A 21,281-nucleotide genomic window follows, 5' to 3' on the forward strand; every position below is an offset into this window, starting at 1 on the left:
TAACTCTGTGCTGTCTCTTACACGATGTCTCTCTTCAGTGTTCTCATTTCAATGAAGTCGAATATTTTTCACAAGGACTATTTGTTGCAATGAAGCGTTACATGGTGGCAGTTCCTCCCGTTATTGCAGCTTTTCGTAAATCAGGCGCTTTGCCTTAGGCTGAGCACTTCCTACCGTGCCGCACAGAGCGCAGTTTGACTATGATCTAGAATTAGGTGGCAGTTAGCCGTGTTTAGAGTGCCGCCAAGATAGAGCAGTGCATCGGTGCAGCTGCGCGTTCTTGGCGACGTCTCAGATTGGTCTAGATGCCGCCTGACACTAACCTGTGGACACAATACGCCAGCATGAATCCCTAATGATCTAGTCTCTCAAAGACTACAGACTGGATTTACTTACCCTCAACAATGACGCCAAGGATGACGAAGTATCTCACACACTCAGCTTGCGATAGCCGTAGACCCGCAGAAGAAGAGAATCCACAACAAAGAACTGCAGAAACGGCCGCAAGTTACAGAGAGCACATTTTATGCTATGCTGAGAAGCTTCGAATGCAATGGAAGCGTGTATGTATACATCCCCTAACTTAGGAAAGCTCTTTCCACGGCGATTTCGTTGCAGACACCAAGAACGCCACATATCGTAAGCATTCTTACGATGAAAGTTGTTTTTTCAGCGCTTTCTTCATTTACACTTGCGTAATGGAACATTATGTGCGGACTGCTCAGTCCCTCGCCGCGGGAGCTATTCGACGGCTGTCACGAAATTCGAGGCATTTTCGGAATCAAAAACAGCGCCGCTTGGACGCTATCTCGTCAGCGCGGGTCATTAGAAAGGGGGAAAAGAAACCCCGGAGAGCGCCTAACCTTGTGTGTGTGGCTGCCCTTTCCCCCCATACAGTGTAAAAAAATTTGCTCAAGTTTACGTAGAAACCTGGAGGCAATGCGTTGCCGAGCACTTACCGTAATTCATAAACGGACACTTTGAGAAACACGGCAAGTCCTTATGAAGGACTCAGTGCGTACATCAACCGTAAAAAGAAATTAGTTTACGTATTCCTACGTTTAACTCTTTCGGACCCTTCTCTGTGTACTCATACGTAAGCCAACCGTAAAAAATTTGTTTACGTATTCTTACGTTTAACCTCTCTTGGACCTTTTTCCGTGTACTCAAGTGATGCGGCTTGTCGCCAATGGCTTGAACAAAACTTTAAAGCCAGACGACCATACTGGCAAGCCCTCTGAAGTCATACTTGCACTGCTTGTGCATGGTGCGGCCAGAATGATGGCATGGAGTGTTAGGTTGAATATAAGCTGTCAACCGCATACAGATTCTTAATTTGTGTAACTGATCAACTTGTCTTGACTCACGTTCAATCATGTACAATAGCAGTCCAGGTGGAGAAGAAATGAAGTACTATTACACAAGCTCTTCCTTTATGCATGTTGTGCATTGCGTACATACCGCGTGTTCCGTATTTATCTGTCCCTGTTACGAAAAATTCCGCTGCGCAATCTACTGAACTATATGGGCTCAAAACGCCGACTACAAGGTACCTTATGATGGTCTTCGTCTTTCGATAAGTAATTTAACATCTAAAATTGCCTGCATTTTCGGGAATCGGCGAAAAACTGCATTGAGCTGCGGCAGAACTTTTCGTCCAAGCGAGCAAAGAGGCCACTTTGACAGGTTGCGCCATCTGGCGAGCGGTGAGGCAACCGATGTCACGGCTTGGGGCTGGAATGCGCACCTCGCGCGGTTTCTTGGGATGTGCGTGTCGTCTGCTCCTTGAAATTAGCACCGCTCGCCAGATGGCGCAGTCTGTCAGACTGGCTTCTTTGCTCGCCTGGACGAAAAGTTCTGCCGCAGCCGAATGCAGTTTTTCGCCGATTCCTGAAAATGTAGGCAAGTTTAGATGTTAAATTACATATCGAAAGACGAAGACTATCATAAGCTACCTTGTAGTCGGCGTTTCAGCCCATACAGTCCAGTAGTTTGCGCAGGAGAATTTTTTCTAACACGGACAGATAAATACGGAACAGGCGGTACAAAGCATGTGGCTTAGAATGAAAGAAGAGTGTTTGGGTGAGTAAAGGCACATACGTTTTATTTTCATGACAAATTGCATACATTGTACGTCTGCATATTGCTGTCAGATTCATCTGAAAAGCATAAGAAAGACCTCACTTAGCAAACACAATGAAACTATTCACTATTGACCAACTGGCTTTTGTAGGGCCTTGCAAAAATATTTAATGAGACCCAAACCATTACGTTTCATTGACCAAATACACTTTTTCTTTATAGGAAAGAAAGTAAAATCCACAGGACCAGGAAAAAACACACAATGTGCTTACCTGGACAACACTGTGTGCATGAATGCCCTGAGCTGCCGAAAAGAAGGTAGCTCAGGATGGGTGCCAAAAACAATTCAATGCAGATACCTTCTTGCTGTCCATAGTACTCACTGCAAATCTTAGTGAGCAAGGAACAATGGCAACATCTTAGTATGGCCGAAAACTTGCCCACAAGCAATGTGCAAGTGCACTTCCCCAAGTCTCATGCTCGCTCACAGCTTCCATTATCTCAGCACGGGCAAGAAAATGTACAGATCTCCGATTTCGAATGAAAATGCAGTCATAGATACCGGTCACTGCCCACTGAGGTATTCCAATAAGTCTGCAGTACGCCTTACAAGGAGCGTATCCTCATGCTTTCAGAATGGGCTCTTTACAGGAATCTAACCAAATTCTGTTGCCATGTGGATCTTAATTTGTACTTGTTAACGTTTTGTTTGCCCAAGTCCGGCAAATGAATCACATAGCGCCAGGATCGAAATGACCCAAAAAGATGAAGTGTCCTCATGTTTCTGGTGCAAAAAAGGGCTAAAACGTGAGTCTTTCTGCTTCTTCATCAGCTGTGAAATGTTCTTTATTCCTGCTGCTTCGCACAGCCTCAAAGTCTCTTTTTGTCTTTTTGCAAAACCGTTCTATATCAGCAAAACATCTCCCTCACAAACATTTCAGCACCCATGAAGAAGCAGAAATACCCACGTCTTAGGCATTTTTTCACAAAATACATAAGGAAGGCTCGCCTTTCTGGGCCATTATTTCGAAAAGGTCCATGTGGCAACAACCTTTGGGACATTTTCTGCAAAGAGCACTATAAGTTCTGAAGCCTGAGAATTCATTCCTCATGAGATGCCTGTTGATATGACAGGATACCTCAATGATCTGTTACTGGGGCCTGTGAGTGCACTGGCACTAAAATCAAGGATGTGTACCTTTCCTCGCCACGTGCTGCAACAATGTATGTTGTGAGCAAAAGCATTAAAGGTATCGAAGGACTGTGCTTCCAGCTTGCTTGTGGAGGGAAGCGCAAGAGTCTGGCCATGCTCAGCTGTAACCTTTGCTGCTTGTTCATTGAGTTCTGCAGTGAGTACTAGGGACAGAAACAAGGCACCTGAATCAGCTCGTCTTTGACACCCATCCTGCGTGACCTTCTTCTCGTGCAACATAGCAGGCAACTCCATAAGGTCCTTCATGCACATGGTGTCATTCGAGTCAGTGTGTTGCATCAGCTATTTCTTCCCGGTCGTGTGGTTTGTGCTATTTTCTAGAAATTCTTTAAGAAATTACTACTTAATCATCCACTTCCTGAAGACAAAGTGCTCGACAGGGCAGTTCCACATGATGTGCAGCAACCTATCTATTTTCTCATACGTCAGAGGCACTTAGCTATCAAGCAGTGCTTACTGTATTCAGCAGTGAAGTGTACATGCGAGATATCATTTTCAAGTTCTCGCAGTGGCATCTCATGCAAGAATATCGAAATTCTCTTCAATTTGTGCTGATATTTTTAAGGATACGCACCCTTATTAGGTAAAAACAAAAGCTGGTCACATACGAAACAGCAGAAGCAGAGCACCAAGGTACTCACCAATTGCTTGAAGAGCTGTCTGCCAGTTCTCGTAACATCCCAAATATGGGTACTTTTGAGTGCACTCCTGTCAATGTCTTCATCACGTCAAGCCACTCCAGCATTTCGGTCGAAAGATTTCCCTCTAAAAAAAAGGAGTTTGTTTTGTTAGACTGGTCATATTTAATTTTACTTTGCACTAGGTGCATGGCATTTTACTGCCCTAGACTAAACAATACCAATCATGAATCTCCTTTTGAATTTTGTCATATATGATCACAAAATTTGGTGATGCGATACATTCTTATAAATTCTGATCAAAATAAAGCTGACATAGTTAAGTATCATTTCTAGAAATGTGGTATCAAGGAAGGAGGCTAACCAGATAACCTGTATGAATGTTTTTAGATGGATGCAAGAGTCGGCACTCTAGCATACAAAATGTAAAGGGTCATCCACTCTTACTGCGAACACATGGCCGCTCTTTTCAGACAGCTACTGCAAGTGACACAGCCGCTCATCGCAGCAGTGTGGCGCTGGAGAAGAAGCTGAATGTGGTGTTTCGCCTCATCTGCCACTTCGTTTCGATGGCCTTCCAATGAGCCTTTCAAAGAGCACAGCCATGCGCTCGCGTGTTTGCACTAAGAGTGGATGACCCTGTACAATATGGCAGGTTTCATCTTCTAACATGTAACTTCATGCTCCAATCACGATCTAATTATGCAAAAAAAATTTCAATCTTCCATTCTGCATAAAGGAAAAAAATCCTATGGGCTCTGTTCACAAGCCTCTGCAAGTACACGCGAACTGTGCACGTTTTGCATTCAGTTTTGATAGCTTTGATCTCTATATGACATCTTGTAGTATAAAAGAAAAAAAAATGAAATTAATTTTTCATATTGCCTGAGCTACTGAGGAGGTACAGAATATAAATGCAAAATGCCTTTTGTCCCTGCATAAAATTGTTATACAGATACAGCTGTGCTTAACTGAAAGAACTATTGTGCAGAACTGGGCTATTTGGCATTAATTCGCTGAAGCCAGAAAATGTGTGTAAAATATAGAAAATCCTAGTTCTTTCTCGTTCTTGTGTTCATTTTTCCTACTCGTTTCAACAAACCAAGGCTGAAAAAGCATTAAAAGAGGGCCATGCAAAATAGTATAAGTGTAGCAATTCATACGCCTTTATAATGTGGCCATATATCATTATGTTATAGCCAGAGAACCATATCTATTCACCATGCCGGACCACTGAAAAAAGGTGAAAGAAGTACTAAACGAAGGTTTGCTAATCCCCTAAGCACGTCGCAGAAAAAATGAGGCTGGGTGTGATGTCTCACCTCTGTAGAAATCCAAGTCATGACATTTGCTTCCCCCATGATGAAGGCTCAGCACATAATAAGGCGACAGAAGGTTTGTCAAAAGGATCCATAAATACTGCTTCCTGCTCATAAGACAGAGCGGCACTCATTGTAGATTCTACCTGCAATGCAAAAAGCAAAGTTTGTTTGAGTGGACTAAACTAGAAAAAAAGCATAAAATATCTATGGCCAAATGTCTGAACTGAAAGAAATCGAGGGTATTGTAATAGTGAATATGTTAATATATCGCATGCAAGACATGCATGATATTCAACTCAGCTACCATTGGCTTAGCTACTATCTTGTACATTATTATCACAAAAATACTGATATAGTACTATCAGCATTAGTAGTAGCAGTGAAGATTTCATGGAAATAAAGGAAGGGACTTAGTGTTGGCTGTCATTTTCCCAGCAGGCACCGGACCAATAGTTAGTGCAAAGGAAACAGGAGAAATGGCCGAAGAGAGGACCAGGAGGATGGCAGATAGCATAGGAGGCCATGGAGGACATAGGATACAACAGGAAGGCAAGGCTTGCATAAAGCAAAATTAAGACATTAGTAAAGATGTACAAGACCAACCACATCACTGTACAGAGTGGAAGACTTTCATTAACCATATTTAGCTCACAATGTGCTCTCATATATCCTTGTCGTAAAATTGGTAATTATTAATACCATAACTCAAGGAGTGAAACCAATACAGGGGTGAAGGGCAGTGAATTAGCCATGGGCGTGATGCTTGTGCCTTCCTAGCAGGAGACAGATTGATGATTCAGTTGAATATCAGGTCTCAGATACTAATAGTTCAATATTAGCAGCTGCACATTGTTTCACGCACCCTTCTAAAACATATGTGCAGCATTTTTCACAAGACAGTGCATGCTTCAGTTGGGGTACCTGCTGGGAGAGTAGTGTACAGTCAGGCTGGAATGAAATATGAGCCACGTGGATGAACAAGACAAATTATTGTGCCTGTGTGCTTTCAACTGCAGTATACAGCTAGCCTAATTCATGTTTCAGGGTAAAGAATCTACTGAAGTACTCATTTACAAGCCTTTTCTAAATGAATATCTCGCTGTAAAGTAGAAAAGTACGACATATGTGTGTTTGCATTTCATTCCGCCCTGACTGTACATGCAGAACATGTCTGTAATAAGTATTATCATCAGTGATGGCTGTTACTTCTAACACTAAGCAGATAAGTGAAACCTCCAAGCCCTCCTTGAAGGCAAGAGTCTATGCAGACAAGGTGCTAAACACGCTTTGAAGTATGTAGATTTGATATTCAGCATGGCAAATACTGCTACATTAATAGCGAGCACTCCAGGTCAATACACGGTGCCTTTGAAACTTCTTGCCTAACATTTGCTCGCGAAAATGCAAAACGCATGCAAAAGTGCAATCTGTAGGCACAATTCATGCTGTGCAAGCAACAAGAAAAAAAAATGAAGGCAATGCTGTGATGCTTTTTCAGTCATTCAAGTGTAAAAATGATAATGCATGCTGGCTGATGTTGCTACTTTAACAATGAAAAATAGCGGCTACTGCTCACTTACAACAAACGCTTTCTCTGAGCAAACAATGAAATAAGCAATGCCAGTCATGCAGCCTCTAGTCATTCCTTTTACGAAGACAGCCTTTAATGCATTTGGAATGCAAGCCTCCCCGCCAGTGCAGCGACACAAATACACGGAGGTTCGAATGCCAACGATATAAGAGTTAATTTACCACGTCGTCATTATAACGTAAACGATTCACACGCGCTCTGCACCAGGCCGCCAGTCAACGCCAATTTGATCACGTACTGCCTTGATGCGGTATGTACATGATAGTTTGCACCGAGTGTGCGACGCTACCAAAAAACACGAGCAAGCAGTGTATCCAAGTGTGCGCAAAGCAGATGTAGCCAAGCACATGCAGCAGCCGATGAGCAGCCTAGATTATGAACACGGGCGCACTAAGCCGCGCGTGAAATGGAAAGGAGCGCGACAGGCGCGCACGCCGAAGGTCCCTCTTGAAAACAATACAGCACGGCGATAATCCAGGCGACGATAGCTGAAGCAGGCTGAAGCAGGCGATAGCTGAAGCGAGCTGGCACGCTAAGGTGCGCGCGGAGCACAGCACGGACAAAATCCGACGACGCAGAAGAGTGCGCTGAGAACATGTCGAGAAGAGAGAAGAAGAAGAACCGCGGCAGAGGCATGGGGAGGGAGGCGAGCGCTTCGAGAGACCTACCGCCATGGCCGACGTTGTGTCGGGCAGCCGGACACCCGGCAGGAAGAAGAGCCACTCGGGCCACTACAGGAGCTGCGGTGAAACGTTGTCGGCGTAAGACGCGCGCAAAAACAGTTGAGGGTTACTCTGGTTGCGCGTGGAACGAAGACTGGAACGACGAAAGTGGCGCAATGGCTGGCGTACGCCGGCGTGGACCACAAAACAACCACCGGCCACCGCCAGCCATGGAGGAAGAAAAAGAAAAGTTTTTTTACCTCCATGCCGCCAGCCAAACATATACAGTGCTTGGCTTAGCTTGGCTTGTTCAACGAACGCGACAGCCGACAATAGAGGAAGTCGCATGGTACGGTCAACCTTGGAATGCAGGGGAAAAAAAAAAAAAACAGACCGCGGACATTCACCCCGAGGTTGAGAGGAGGATGCCCTCTCGCGAACGGCGCGGCGTGCTCTCTGCTCTCTGGTATTTGGATTGGAAAACGTTTATTGTCAGCACTGAGCACTAGTGGGCATTATACTAGGTGGCTTCGAGCCCATGGCTCTTGGCGACCTTGTGAGCCCACTCAGTGGCCCGGACTTGCGTCAACGGGTCTGAGCTGGCCAGTATAGCCTCCCACCGCTCTAGAGAAGGGACTGGTAGTAGGTCCGCCGGTGGCGGCGCCTTTTTGCTGCTCCATAAAATGTGGTCATATCCGGCTATCTCGCCGCATTGTTTGCAAGTAGCGTTGTATTGTGTTGGATACATGTGTGCTAGTCTCGACGGGCTAAAGAAGGCTCGCGTCTGGAGCCGACGCCACGTTACCTCCTGGCTTTTGTCGAGCTTTTTGTCTGGTGGCGGATAGATCCTCCTTTCCAGTTTAAACTGATTGGTGTATTCGTGAAATGATATGAATGCATCTCTCGTGAAATTTGGGGACTCGACCCGGCTCACTGCTCGGCTGACATAACCTCGAGCTATACTGTGAGCCAACTCGTTTCCCCTGTTCCCCGAGTGTGCCGGCACCCATATTAGTTCCACCTCTCTTTGGTCCCAGTCTTTATGTCTTAATATTCGTTCTGCCTCCTGGGAGATCATACCCCGCGCAAAATTGTTGATAGCCACCTTGGAGTCGCTAATTAAGGTGACTGCTTTGGTGCTGGCCATTGCCATGGCGATAGCCGCCTCCTCCGCTGTCCCTGAGTTTTTTGTTTTGACCGAACCGGCCGTTAATGTTTCACCTGAGTCGTTCACGGCCACGACCACAAAGGAGTCGCCTCCTTCGTATTCCGCCGCGTCTACATAGGTTGTGTGTTCCGAGCCTTCGAGCTTGGTTTCAAGGGCCTTTGCTCTGGCTCTCCTCCTGCCTTCGTGAAAAGCAGGGTGCATGTTTTTTGGAAGTGGTTTAATAGTGAGTGATTTTCTAACTTTGGTCTGTAATTTTGCCTGCGCGTTTCTTTCCGGAATTTTATCATGTAATCCTAGGTTGCTCAGGATCTTTCTCCCCGGGGGTGAGGTCGCAAGCCTCCTTAATTGCGCAAATATATGTGCCTCGCATAGTTCCGTGGTGGTGTTGTAGATCCCCAGTTTAAGAAGTCTTTCCGTAGGAGTGCAGTGGGGCAGCCCCAATGCTGCTTTATATGCCTGCCTTATGATCCCATCTATTTTGTTCTGTTCCGCCAGCCCTAGCTTGAGGTAGGGAACGGCGTAAACTATTCTGCTTATCACGAAAGCCTGAACCATTCGGCAGAGATCTTTCTCTTTGACTCCCCGTCTTTTGTTAGCTATTCGCCTTATGAGCCTGGTTGTCATGTTAATTGTGGACTTAAGCCTGTTTATTGTCTCTGTGTTCTTTCTATTGTCCTGTATTATAAGTCCTAGGACCCTGATTTTGTCAACTCTGGCTACCGGAGTCTCATTTACCAGTACGTGAATGTCTCCTGCGTTGGTATCGCGTTTCCTAGCCCTCCGGATCACCAGAAGTTCGGATTTGCTTGGCGAGCATTTTAGTCCTGCCCATTCTGCGTATTCCTGGACAATATCGATCGCGTGTTGGAGATTTTGTTCTATTTCCCCATCGTTTCCTGTATGCGTCCATATTGTTATGTCATCTGCATATAGCGTATGGTTTATACCTTCGACAGTCTTCAATAGCGGCGATAGGTTCTTCAACGCCAGGTTGAATAAGAAAGGAGAGAGCACTGAGCCCTGCGGAGTTCCCCTATCTCCCAGCTTAATAGTTTCTGACTGGATGTCTCCTAGATTTATTTCTGCGGTTCTGCCGGTTAGAAAGTCCCTTACGTAATCGTAGGTCCGCTTTCCAGGGGTAATCTCCGCCAGATTAGTTAGTATGACCTCGTGTTTGACGTTATCGAAGGCTTTATGTAGGTCTAGGCCCAGTATAGTTTTGGCGCCCCCTTTGTTGGGCGGGTCTATGATGTCTGCTTTGAGCTGGAGCATGACGTCCTGCGTGGACAACTTGCTCCTGAAGCCTAGCATCGTTTCAGGAAATACCTCCCTTTCCTCTGCGTATTCCTGGAGTCTGTTTAATATGACATGTTCCATCAGCTTCCCCAGGCAGGACGTTAGCGATATCGGCCTGAGGTTGCCCACTTCAAGTTTCTTCCCGGGTTTTGGAATAAAGATTACTTTGGCATGTTTCCATTGTGAAGGTAGACTACCTCGTTTCCATATCTCATTTAGGTAATCTGTGACTGCCGTGACCGAGACTAGATCTAGGTTCCTTAGCATTTTGTTGGTTACCCCATCTGCCCCCGCTGCCGACGTGGTTCTTAGTTGACTCATTGCTCTCCATACCTCCGCTATCGAGATGTCCTCATCTAGCTGTGTGTTCTCTGCTCCTTGGTAAGCTGGAGATGAACCCCCTTTGTCTGTGTTAAGGTACCTGCTCTTCAGTTCCTCTATTAGGTCCGCGGCTGTTCCCTGGTATTTGTGAATCAATCGTTTAAGCTGCCCTTGTGCCGCCGACTTTGTTTGTCCTGGGTCTAGTAAGTGGCGAAGAAGATGCCACGTGTTCTTGCACCCTAGCTTTCCATTCATTTCATCGCAAATTTGTCCCCAGTGTTGACGCTGAAGCTCGTTTGTGTAGTCTTCTATCTGTTTTTCGAGTGCCGATATTCTCTTCTTTAGCCTTCTATTGTGTTTCTGTTTTTTCCACCTCTTCAAGAGGCTCTCGTGGGCTTCCCACATGTGGGCCAGCCTCGAGTCTGTGATGTCATGTTCGGTGGTTGGGGTCTGTCTAGTGTGACTGTTTACGTCTTTTTTGAGTGTCTCAACCCATTGATTTAGATCCGATATCTCCCTCGGAGCGGTTCTGTCCCGTACTTTTCGGAGGGTGTCCCAGTCTGTCAGCTTCGTTTCGCGCAGCTTCCCCTTCATCGGCCTGGTTTGTGTTTCAATCTCTATGATGTAGTGATCGCTACCCAAGGTGTGTCCTGTGTTTGACCATCGTTCACCCTCGAGGTCTTTGCCTAGCGTCAAGTCTGGGGACGTGTCTACGCTGACGCTATTGCCTATCCTCGTGGGGTCTTGCGGGTTGTTTAGTAGCGTGAGCCTTAAGTTTTGGATTTCTGTCCATAGTTTGTTTCCCTTAGGGGAGGCCGTTCGATATCCCCATGCCGGATGCGGGGCGTTGAAGTCCCCCGTGATTACTAATCCCTTCTTATAAGATAGTCTAATGGCTTTACGTAATAGGTCCGCCAGCCCTGTGCCCCGGTTTTTCGGTGAGTTGTATATATTCAGAATAAAGAGACTGTTGTCCCCCTTTCTGTTTGGGATTATTTCTAACATCACGTAGTCCTCGCTTGTGTTTTCGAGTGCGTGTTGTGTTGCCGTTAGATTTCTGTGCACTAGCGTGGCCGTGAACGACTTGGGTTTGTGCTCTTTTTGCACTTCTAGCGGGGTGTACGCGGTGTAGCCATTTAATTTGACCATGCCGCTTGCCTCCTGCAGCGTGATTACGTCCGGTGTGGTTATGTTTTTTTGAATGTATGCCTGCAGGTTCCATCTTTTGGACTGGAAGCCTCTGCAGTTCCACTGCCAGATTCTAATTTGTTGGCTAGGGGCCATGATGTCCTATAGAGGCTGCTGCTGCGGTTGCAGCGAGGGGAGGGTGTTGCCGGCAACAGGGGGAAGCCTGGCTTCTATGTTTGCTAGTTGTTCCAGAATTTGCTGGAAGCAACCCATGGTTCGTTCCCTGAACGTGACGAATTCCGCCGTCAGATTGTCAGCACGTTCGGCTATTTTGTCTACCCTAGCGGTAAGGGCATCAATTCTAGCGTCTTGAGCGTCAACCCGCTTCAATAGTGTGTTCATGTCCGGCCTAACCTTGATGTGGGTTTTAGCCGATGCGTCCTCGTTAGGACTTTCTGCCGCCTTTTTGGGAGTACTGTCGTCTGTGTTTTCCTCTCTGGGTAGAGGTCTTTTCAAGGGGACTCTGGTGTCTGTATCCATTGCGTTTTGAATGTCTCCCCCTTCATATGTGTCACGCGGGGGCGCCTGACTCGCGTTTTGTGATTGTTGCAAAGGAGGTTTTTCGACCACCTTCGGCTGTTTTGTGTTAGCGTGAATGAGTTTCCTCAGCTCCGCCATTTCCTTCTTTAAGGTGTCTAGCTCTCTGTCCCTCTTGGCGAGCTGCTCTACCAGTTCCTTCTCCCGAGCGGTTTCCCAAGAAGAGGCCTTATCTGGCCAGCTCACCTTTTTGCCCGCGTCTCTGTCCTTGCTTGAGCCTCTTCCTCTGCTCGAGCTGCTCTCTCTGTCAGGACCCGAGCTGGCGCCTCCGGTCCCCGGTAATGGTGGGAAGGAGCTCGATCTGCTTCTCCCCCGGTGGCCTTGGCGGGTGCCGCTGTGGTCCCTGGTGTTCGGTCTTGGTTGGTGTCCGGAGTCAAGTTGCCCCAGGTCGTTCTTGGCTTTATAAGGTGCTTTCTTTGCCAGCCGATACTTGCAATTCCGGCTGCCGGTGTTGTGTGGCCCCCCGCATACGATGCATTCGGGCTTGCATGTCGGCAGTTCTCCCTCCGGTGGGTCTGGATGGTCTTCGCCGCATCTGCGGCAACGCTTTACCCATGGCTTATAGCACACATCCGTCCTGTGTCCCGTCTTCCTGCAGTTGTAGCAGGTCTCTACCCGTTCTCGGTACGGGTAGACGATGAACACTGATCCCCAGTAGAAGACTTGTCTGGGAAGCTTTTTCTCTCCAAAGGTGATGAGAATAGATCTGGACTTGCCAATTCTTCTGGCGTTGAGTACTTCGATGTCCGGGTTGCGTTTGATGAATCCTTGACGGACTTCTTCCGGTGTTCCGATATCATAGGCGTTGTATACCACGCCCTTAATTGCGTCGTCGGGAGCCGCGACGTAGGGTGCCATGGCGAGGGTCTTCTCCCCGATAACTATCGTCTTTATCCTCGCGTAGGTGCTCGCGCGTTGACGATTCGGTGTGCTGATCGTGTACGTGTTGTTCACGGAGTTGATTCTTGAAGTGTCTTCGTCCAGGACATCTCCGTATGGTAGTTGCGCGGCCGCGCAGGTGGCCTGCAGTAGGTGACGTGGCACGTAATCGTTCAAGTTCCAGCCTCTGGGCCTGAAGATAATTTTATAGTCGCTCTCCGGGAGCTTCGGCATTGGTGCCCTTTTTCGGATGTTCGGGTCTTGCCTCTTTTTCTGAGTGGCAGTCGATTTCTTCTCCCCGGCGCCGTGATCGCCAGCGTTCCCGCCGAAATTCGCGGCGGCGTTCGAGCCAGCGTTTCCGCTGGCGTTTCCAGGCTTCCCGCCTTTTTTCTTCATGCGGTCGTGCATGCTGAGAACGGTCTCCCACTCACCGTTCTCAAATTCCGAGGGTGCCAGTTCATCTCCGTCGACGGCGTTGATCATCGTGGTGGTCACGGGGCCGCCCCAGGGGCCGGCTCCCGTCGATGCACGGGTAGCTACGCTAGGTCTGGGCGTTAGGCCTAGCTAGCTCTCACGCGTCCGAGAGGTGAAAAGTCCCATGAAATGTGAAATAGTCCACCGTTTGCCCGAAATCCAGTGTCCCCTTGCACGGAGGGAGAATACGGATCTGTTCGCGGTAGTTTCCGGCCCGCAGGCCCAAGTTGAACGCCGAAAAACAGCTGCTTGGCGGGAGCGCATGCGACGCACGTCTGCACCGCTCTGACGCGGGTGGACGCCCTGCTCTCTGGTAGGAAAGGTTCCTTTTCACAATGGGCCCATTCCTCCCTTTCTGCTGCCTCTACCCCTGCGAAAAAAAGAAAGCTTTACCCAAGGAGAAGCAGAACGGAACTGGACGCGCACCCTCCAAAGCAGTAGCATGTAACTACTGCGAGACGCCTCAAAGAGCAGTTGTAGTGAGCAATTCTCTGCGTACTGCTTTCTTGTTTTCCAATGTGTTAACTAAATCAGTTTGTTAAAGTTTAGTCGTATTTATAATTGACCTAAAGCGAACGAAACATCTTTGCGTTACGAAAAAAAAGGTCGTTTTTCGAAGGTTGCTGGAAGCGGCTGCAAAATAAAGTTGTTTCTCTCTCTCTGGAGGCTGCTGCACTCTGCTCGGTAATCTACGCCACGCATTAGGGCATTCCGTAGTAAGCACTAAATGAACGCGAGATTCTTGTGGGCTAGTGACAACGCTTTTGCATACCTGGGACCTGGAATGTCGTTTACGCAGGAACACCGAGCTGTGCGCGCTTGAGACAGCACCTGTCTTCGCAGCGAAAGGTGAAATACGACTCCGGCACGACAAATCGTTTGATGCAGAGCAGTGAAATTACACTTACCTTTCACACATCGGTCTTCCGTGCGTCAAAGCGTACTTGCGCCACTGCGTCCACAAGAACGCAAATTGTCGTTGAAAAGAGAAGCAAAGTGGGGCCGCCACCACAGCAGCGCAAGGGGTATAAAGGTGACCCCAAGGCACCTACCGAGTTCAAAGCGAGTATCTCTAAAATTTCGGGGGAGGAGGAGGGTGTGGGATGAAAGGTGTATGAGCACCAGCACAACTTGCTTGGCTGCGCACATCCCCTGGCCTCCCCCATTTCGTTCCCAGAGATCGCAAATGTAGCAGACATGCAATTTTTTTTAAACACCAATTTTGCAAAGAAAGTGTGCTGCGTAAGCCCATTTTCACATCTGCTGTCAGACCGTAACGCTTTGCACCCCCTGGAAATGCGGCACCGTGCAAAAAAAAAAGCTGTCAGTTAACAAAAATGCTTCAAGTTATGATTATCGATTTCAGAGGCAATATTGCATTTGTAAAATAGAATTGATATTGAATTGAATGTGTCGTAACCCAAACACCACTTTTCAAGTCTTAGTAGATGCTACGGCCTGGAGTATTGCTGCTCTGTGGGCAGCCCTGAACCGAAGCTAATATTAAAAAAGCGCGCCAGTGACTTCTCCCGCTCATTTGCAGCGTTTGACAAATGCTCTAAAAAAGAATTTAACAGAAATGTCATTAACGTTTGACCAAAACAAAAACGTAACGCTGCTGTGATGGTTCCCGTATTAGCTGGGACGGCTCAGGGGCTCACCGAAACAGTGAGACAGATATTGCCTCCTTTCCAATAACAAATTATTATTGATCATGCAGGCATGAAAGTAAGCAGCGGCGTCAAATCATGACAACCTTTGCTCTGTTTCTGTTGTCGTTAATTAAGTTATTAATGCGTTTGGCGGTAACACAATGTCGAAGGAGTCAACCGCTGTGTGGTGGTAAGCTTTGCTGCCTAACAGAATGTTCAAGTTTTCTTCCCTGCAACGCCTACGGGTAAATAATGACGATTCCTCCGTTATTGAACTGAAGTACGGTCTCCTCCTCCGTGTTTTCTAAAAATGCAAATGGTCCTTTTTTTCCACGTAGTAAGTCTCCGTAAAGTCACGGAATTTTTTTACAGTGTAGCTCGCCGGTGCGACGCCAAGGGGATTGCGTCAGCGCATGTCGTTGACTTTTCTGGAATGTCGGAGCCGTTTCTACTCGATGCAGACTGGGAGGGCATAGCCTTGAGTGTGCTAAGTGATGCCCTCTCCCTCTTCACTAGCGCGTCAGCGGCGGCGCCACGCCAGAGAGATCTCGAAGCTCCTCGAAGCCAGTCTCAGCGCCTGACTAATGGGGACGCGCGCCCGGCACGAGGAGATTGCACAGCCGATACTGTGTGTATGTGCGCGCTTGCCTTGGCGCGCAGAACGAACAGACGCGGAGCTCGCCGATATATGAAGGGTGTTGACAGGTGTCTGTCAGCCCGAGCCGCCGTTTAAGCTTCAGTGTAGCGCGCCCGCTCGACTCCCGGGACATCACTCGCCCAGCCACGGTCCAATGAGGTAACGCGCACCAGACTCCTGGACGGCACCGTCGTGAACCTCTGGTCGTCGGACTGTCGCAGTGCCCGATCGAAATATTGTGTTTTTTTCTTTGCCTCTCTCTTTTGTTAGTGCACTTTAGGTGCAATATTTATTTTTTATTCTAATCTCTCTAGATTGTAACTTTGCACGAGTTGCATTGTTTTTAATCACTTTGTATGTGCTCGCACGAGTGATTGTGAAATCATTTGTATCATCTCTTTGCTGTATAAAGTTTGTTTTGTTTGTGAACCTCTGGCTTCGACCCATTTTCTGGCTAGCGACCAGCGAAAGCTGGGCACCAAACGATCAAACCCCTTGTCACTTGGCAGCTGGTCTCTTTTGAGCTTGGCACGCTGAGTCGAGGGCATCTCCTTTGTGTCCGAGACCGCTACCCCCCACGCTCTAAGGGTGTCTGGGAACGCACGCTAAAGTGCGTGAAGTGGTGACAGCAGCCCATCTTAGACAAACTGTTTCCAAAAACGTGCCACACACTTGGACTAAGGTCAAGCTTATCACTCGTTTATTGCACGGTGGTCAAGTTCATTATCGGCATTCTGTCCAATGTTGCCGGAATTTAGCTTGGTAGCCATACCTTTTTCTACCACGCTGGCTGCTGTTTTTCTAAGCACATTGGAAATCAACCTGACTCCCACTTAACTATCGGCCCATTTCCTTGACCAGTATACCATGCAAAATTTTTGAACATATCCTCTTTTGTCAGATTGCCAACTTTTTAGAAGCGAACTCATTTTTTTCACAATTTCAGCACGGCTTTCGCAAAACATACTCATGTGAAACCCAACTTGTCTGCCGCCGCGGTGGCTCAGTGGTTATGGTGCTCGGCTGCTGACCCGAAAGACGCGGGTTCGATCCCGGCCGCGGCGGTTGAATTTCTTTGGAGGAGAAATTCGAGAGGCCCGTGTACTGTGCGATGTCAGTGCACGTTAAAGAACCCCAGGTGGTCGAAATTTCCGGAGCCCTCCACTACGGCATCTCTCATAGCCTTAGTCGCTTTGGGACGTTAAACCTCATAAACCAAACCAAACCAACTAGTCTCGTTCACGCATAAACTGCATCTAATACTTGATCACTCTTCTGCAGCTGACTTAATATTTCTAGGTTGTTCCAAAGCATTTGATAAGGAGTGTCATAGTTTATTAATCTATAAATTGCATCGACTAAACCTTGATACCAAAATTCTGTACTGGCTTGAGGTTTTCCTGACTAACCGCTCACAGTTCGTCTCAGTTAATGACGTAACCTCGGAGCACTGTCGAGTTCACTAGGGTGTACCTCAAGGCTCTGTGCTTGGGCCCCTTTTATTTGTCATTTATATTAACGACTTACCTTCCTGCGTCTCCTCCCACATTCACCTTTTTGCTGATGACTGTGTAATTTTCACCGAAATAACTTGTGATGACGATGTAACCAGACTACAATCAGACCTTAGCGCTGTTTCTCCATGGTGTAAGTTATGGTTAATGGAATTAAATGTTAACAAGTGTAAATTTATGCGTGTGTCAAGAAATGCTAATGAACTTCCTGTGTATTCTCTTAATAACGCACCTTTAGATCCGCTAACTACTTACAAGTATCTTGGCCTTCACATCACCTCTGATCTAACATGGGCCGTTCACATCGCGCATATAATATCCAATGCTAATCGAATGCTTGGCTACTTACGACGCAATTTTTCTAAAGCACCATCCTCTTTAACATTACTCCTTTACAAAACTCTAATACGGCCCAAACTCGAATACGCCGCGTCAATTTGGGATCCCGGCCTAACAAACCTAACACAAGCTTTGGAAATGGTTCAGAATAACTCTACTCGCTTCATTCTTTCTAACTATACCAGAACAGCAAGCATCAGTGCCATGAAAACTAGCCTTAACTTACCATCCTTATCATCACGTCGCAAAATTTTTCGCGTTTCCCTTTTTCACAAGTTATTCTATCACCCGCAGTTTCATACCAAACTTATCTCACCCCCTCAGTACGTATCATCAAGACTAGATCACATTCATAAGGTTGGCATCCCTTTCTGCAGAACAAAAACTTTTTTTCAGTCATTCGTACCACGCACATCGAATGAGTGGAATCACCTTCCTTCTTCGACGGCCACCATCACCGATCATCATTTATTCAAGAATGTCATAGCTAACATTGTTTGACATTGGTGAAAACAGCGCGAAAGAAGAATCCCGAAGTCTAAACGAGGAAGTGACAGGAAAGACCGCTGACTGACAACTGAATTTATTGAGTGAAACTCGCGCAATATATAGGAAGGCAGTGGCAAAGATAGTCAGATGCAGTCAACGTCACATGGTGCAAACAGCCATAAAAGCGATAAAAACAAAACAGGGTGATAAAGCTAACAGTGAACTGAATCTCAAAAGGGATGGTAACAAAATGAAAACTACACTCAATGACTATACACAGTTTATGTCACATGGTGTAGAGTCATAAAAGCGATAAAAACATAACAGGGTGAAAAGGCTAAAAGTCACCAGAATCTCAAGGGGATGGTAACAAAAAAAATTAATACATGATGACATAAACAGTTAATGTCACAAGGTGTAAAGAGCCATAAAAACCGATAAAACATCCATAGCAGGTAACAAGGGTAAAACCGGTAAAAACTGGCGAAATAGAATTGTGGAAAGAATAAAAACTAACTGAATGTAACAACGTATGGCTAAAAACATGCACAGACCTTAACAATAAAACGAAGAAACAGTGACACTCAATGATTGAAACACGCGTAGTCAACAATAAAATTTTAGCAATGTTGTTCCAAAAAGGCAAGTTCACTCCTGTACAATGATTTTGACGCGTCACTGACACATTCCAAGCCCTTTCTTTTTATAAAGAAAGCCTCCTTCAACTCCCGGGTTACGCTGTCTCTACTCCTATCAAGAACAACAGTTTCGCGTAATCGAGGCATGCATTTACACTCTTTGCAATGAAGCTCTAGATTAGAGCCAGTGCCTTTTTCAAGTGAGCGCTCATGTTCCCTTAAACGTTCGTTCAGGCACCGTCCATGTAAGCGGAATCTGGTAAATCACCCCGTCCCTACACCTGACGAACATGTTGGCATGCTTTACGCCACAGGTTTGCAGTCTTGGCTTCTCGTTATTTATCCTGTGACACAACGTAGCTAGCTTGCAAGGGGCAGAAAAGACTACGGGAATCTCATACTTATTTGCAACCTTTTTCAAATTATGTGCTACCCGGTGGGAATACGGGATAATGGCTGGCCTCACCCTCCTATTGCTTTCCTGAGTAACGTTTTTCTTCTTGCCTTTAACTTTCTGAAGCAGAGCTTCAGTCACTGCCGAAATCACAGTCTGCGGAAAACCTGCCTGTAGTAACCTTGCGGTCTGCAGTTGGAAGCTCTCTTGCATGCAATGCTCGCATGGTTTTGTTAGTGCAGATCCTAATCCTGATGTGGCTATGGCTCGTTTAACGGTTTTTGAGTGAGCTGACTCGTAGGACAACCGCTCTTTTTGACTTCGAGGCTTGTACATCCAACAGAATCTATCTCGTTCCAAGGAGAGTTCCAAGTCCAAAAACTGTAACTTGTTGTTTTGTGGAAATTCACAAGTGAATTCCAAACCATGGCTCAGTTCATTAAACGCATCTAGAATTTCATTTACAGTGGCTCTGTAAGCTGGTTCGTCTTGCTTGGTTAACACTACTAAAAAATCGTCGACATACCTGAAAACCTTTCAAACTTTGCTCTTGTCGAACCTATCGTCCAGATTTTTGTCAACTGCTGCGAGAAATATATTACTCAACACTGGCGCTACACAGGACCCTATACAAATTCCTTTCTTCTGTATGTACACCTGATTGTCAAACTCGACCACAGTAGCACTAAGGTAGAATTCCAACAAAGAAAGAAAAGTCTCCATTGAAATACCCGCTGAATTTTGAAACAACACCTTTCTTTTCAATGCAAGACTGAACAACTGAGAACAACTCTTTGTGCGGAATCGAATAGAAAAGGTCCTTGGCATCTACCGAAAACACACTTCCAATGCCTTTGGAGGATTGAAAGAAAGCAATAATTTCCGTCGAGTTCTTCGGCTGGAAAAGCGTCCCCGGAGAATCGTGAGCGCTGCTTGCTGGACGGAGTGGATGCTTTGTCAAGAACAGTATCGAAGAAATCCCCAAGCGACCGGTCCGGCATCAACACCGTCGTCACTTTTTTCAAAGATAGACATCTGCGGTTACTGCAATCAGACAAGGAAGGAGGGTTTGTCGTGGTGCCGCCCGGAATCTACGGAGGAAAGACCCGCTGTGCGGTGGAAAAGAACTTCACTCACACGAGCCTCAAGCCGAGTAAAGTGAAATCGCGAGCTGTCGCCCTCTGCAAGAACTTGGAACTGGAGCAGTTGGTAAATATGATAAGTAAGTGCAAAGAAAAGACTCTTAGCATGTTTTTTACTGCAAAGACCCATAAAGAGGAGGTTCCGTTCCGATGTATTGTTAGTGAGCGCTACACTTATCAAAGGCTTATTAGCCAATACCTGTTAAGGCATTTAAACTCGCTTGTCGCTGATGATCCCTTCTGTACAAAGAACTCGACGGAAATTATTGCTTTCTTTCAATCCTTCAAAGGCACTTGAAGTGTGTTTTCGGTAGATGCCAAGGACCATTTCTATTCCATTCCACACAAAGAGTTGTTCTCAGCTGTACAGTCTTGCATTGAAAAGAAAGGTGTGTTGTTTCAAAATTCAGCGGGTAGTTCAATGGAGAGTTTTCTTTCTTTCTTGGAACTCTACCTTAGTGCTACTGTGGTTGAGTTTTACAATCAGGTGTACATACAGAAGAAAGGAATTTGTATAGGGTCCTGTGTAGCGCCAGTGTTGAGTAATATTTTTCTCGCAGCAGCTGACAAAAATCTGGACGATAGGTTCGACAAGAGCAAAGTTTTAAAGGTTTTCAAGTATGTCGACGATTTTTTAGTAGTGTTAACCAAGCAAGACGAACCAGCTTACAGAGCCACTGTAAATGAAATTCCTGATGCGTTTAATGAACTGAGCCATGGTTTGGAATTCACTTGTGAATTTCCACAAAACAACAAGTTACAGTTTTTGGACTTGGAACTCTCCTTGGAACGAGATAGATTCTGTTGGATGTACAAGCCTCGAAGTCAAAAAGAGCGGTTGTCCTACGAGTCAGCTCACTCAAAAACCGTTAAACGAGCCATAGCCACATCAGGATTAGGATCTGCACTAACAAAATCATGCGAGCATTGCATGCAAGAGAGCTTCCAACTGCAGACCGCAAGGTTACTACAGGCAGGTTTTCCGCAGACTGTGATTTCGGCAGTGACTGAAGCTCTGCTTCAGAAAGTTAAAGGCAAGAAGAAAAACGTTACTCAGGAAAGCAATAGGAGGGTGAGGCCAGCCGTTATCCCGTATTCCCACCGG

At 46.5% G+C, this 21,281-nt stretch overlaps 1 long non-coding RNA gene across 1 annotated transcript; it reads right to left on the minus strand.

Annotated features, from left to right (window-relative positions):
• Positions 1-2,077: 2,077 nt before the first annotated feature.
• On the minus strand, positions 2,078-7,721 carry LOC149360377 (uncharacterized). The gene is made up of 4 exons (XR_016288322.1): positions 7,511-7,721; positions 5,256-5,394; positions 3,937-4,060; positions 2,078-2,159 (listed from the first exon to the last, which is right to left on the minus strand). It is a non-coding gene; the product is annotated as an uncharacterized LOC149360377 (long non-coding RNA).
• Positions 7,722-21,281: the final 13,560 nt, after the last annotated feature.

The sequence above is a fragment of the Amblyomma mixtum genome, chromosome 2 (assembly GCF_055824585.1).
Source record: "Amblyomma mixtum isolate Tamu chromosome 2, ASM5582458v1, whole genome shotgun sequence".
NCBI lineage: Eukaryota > Metazoa > Arthropoda > Arachnida > Ixodida > Ixodidae > Amblyomma > Amblyomma mixtum.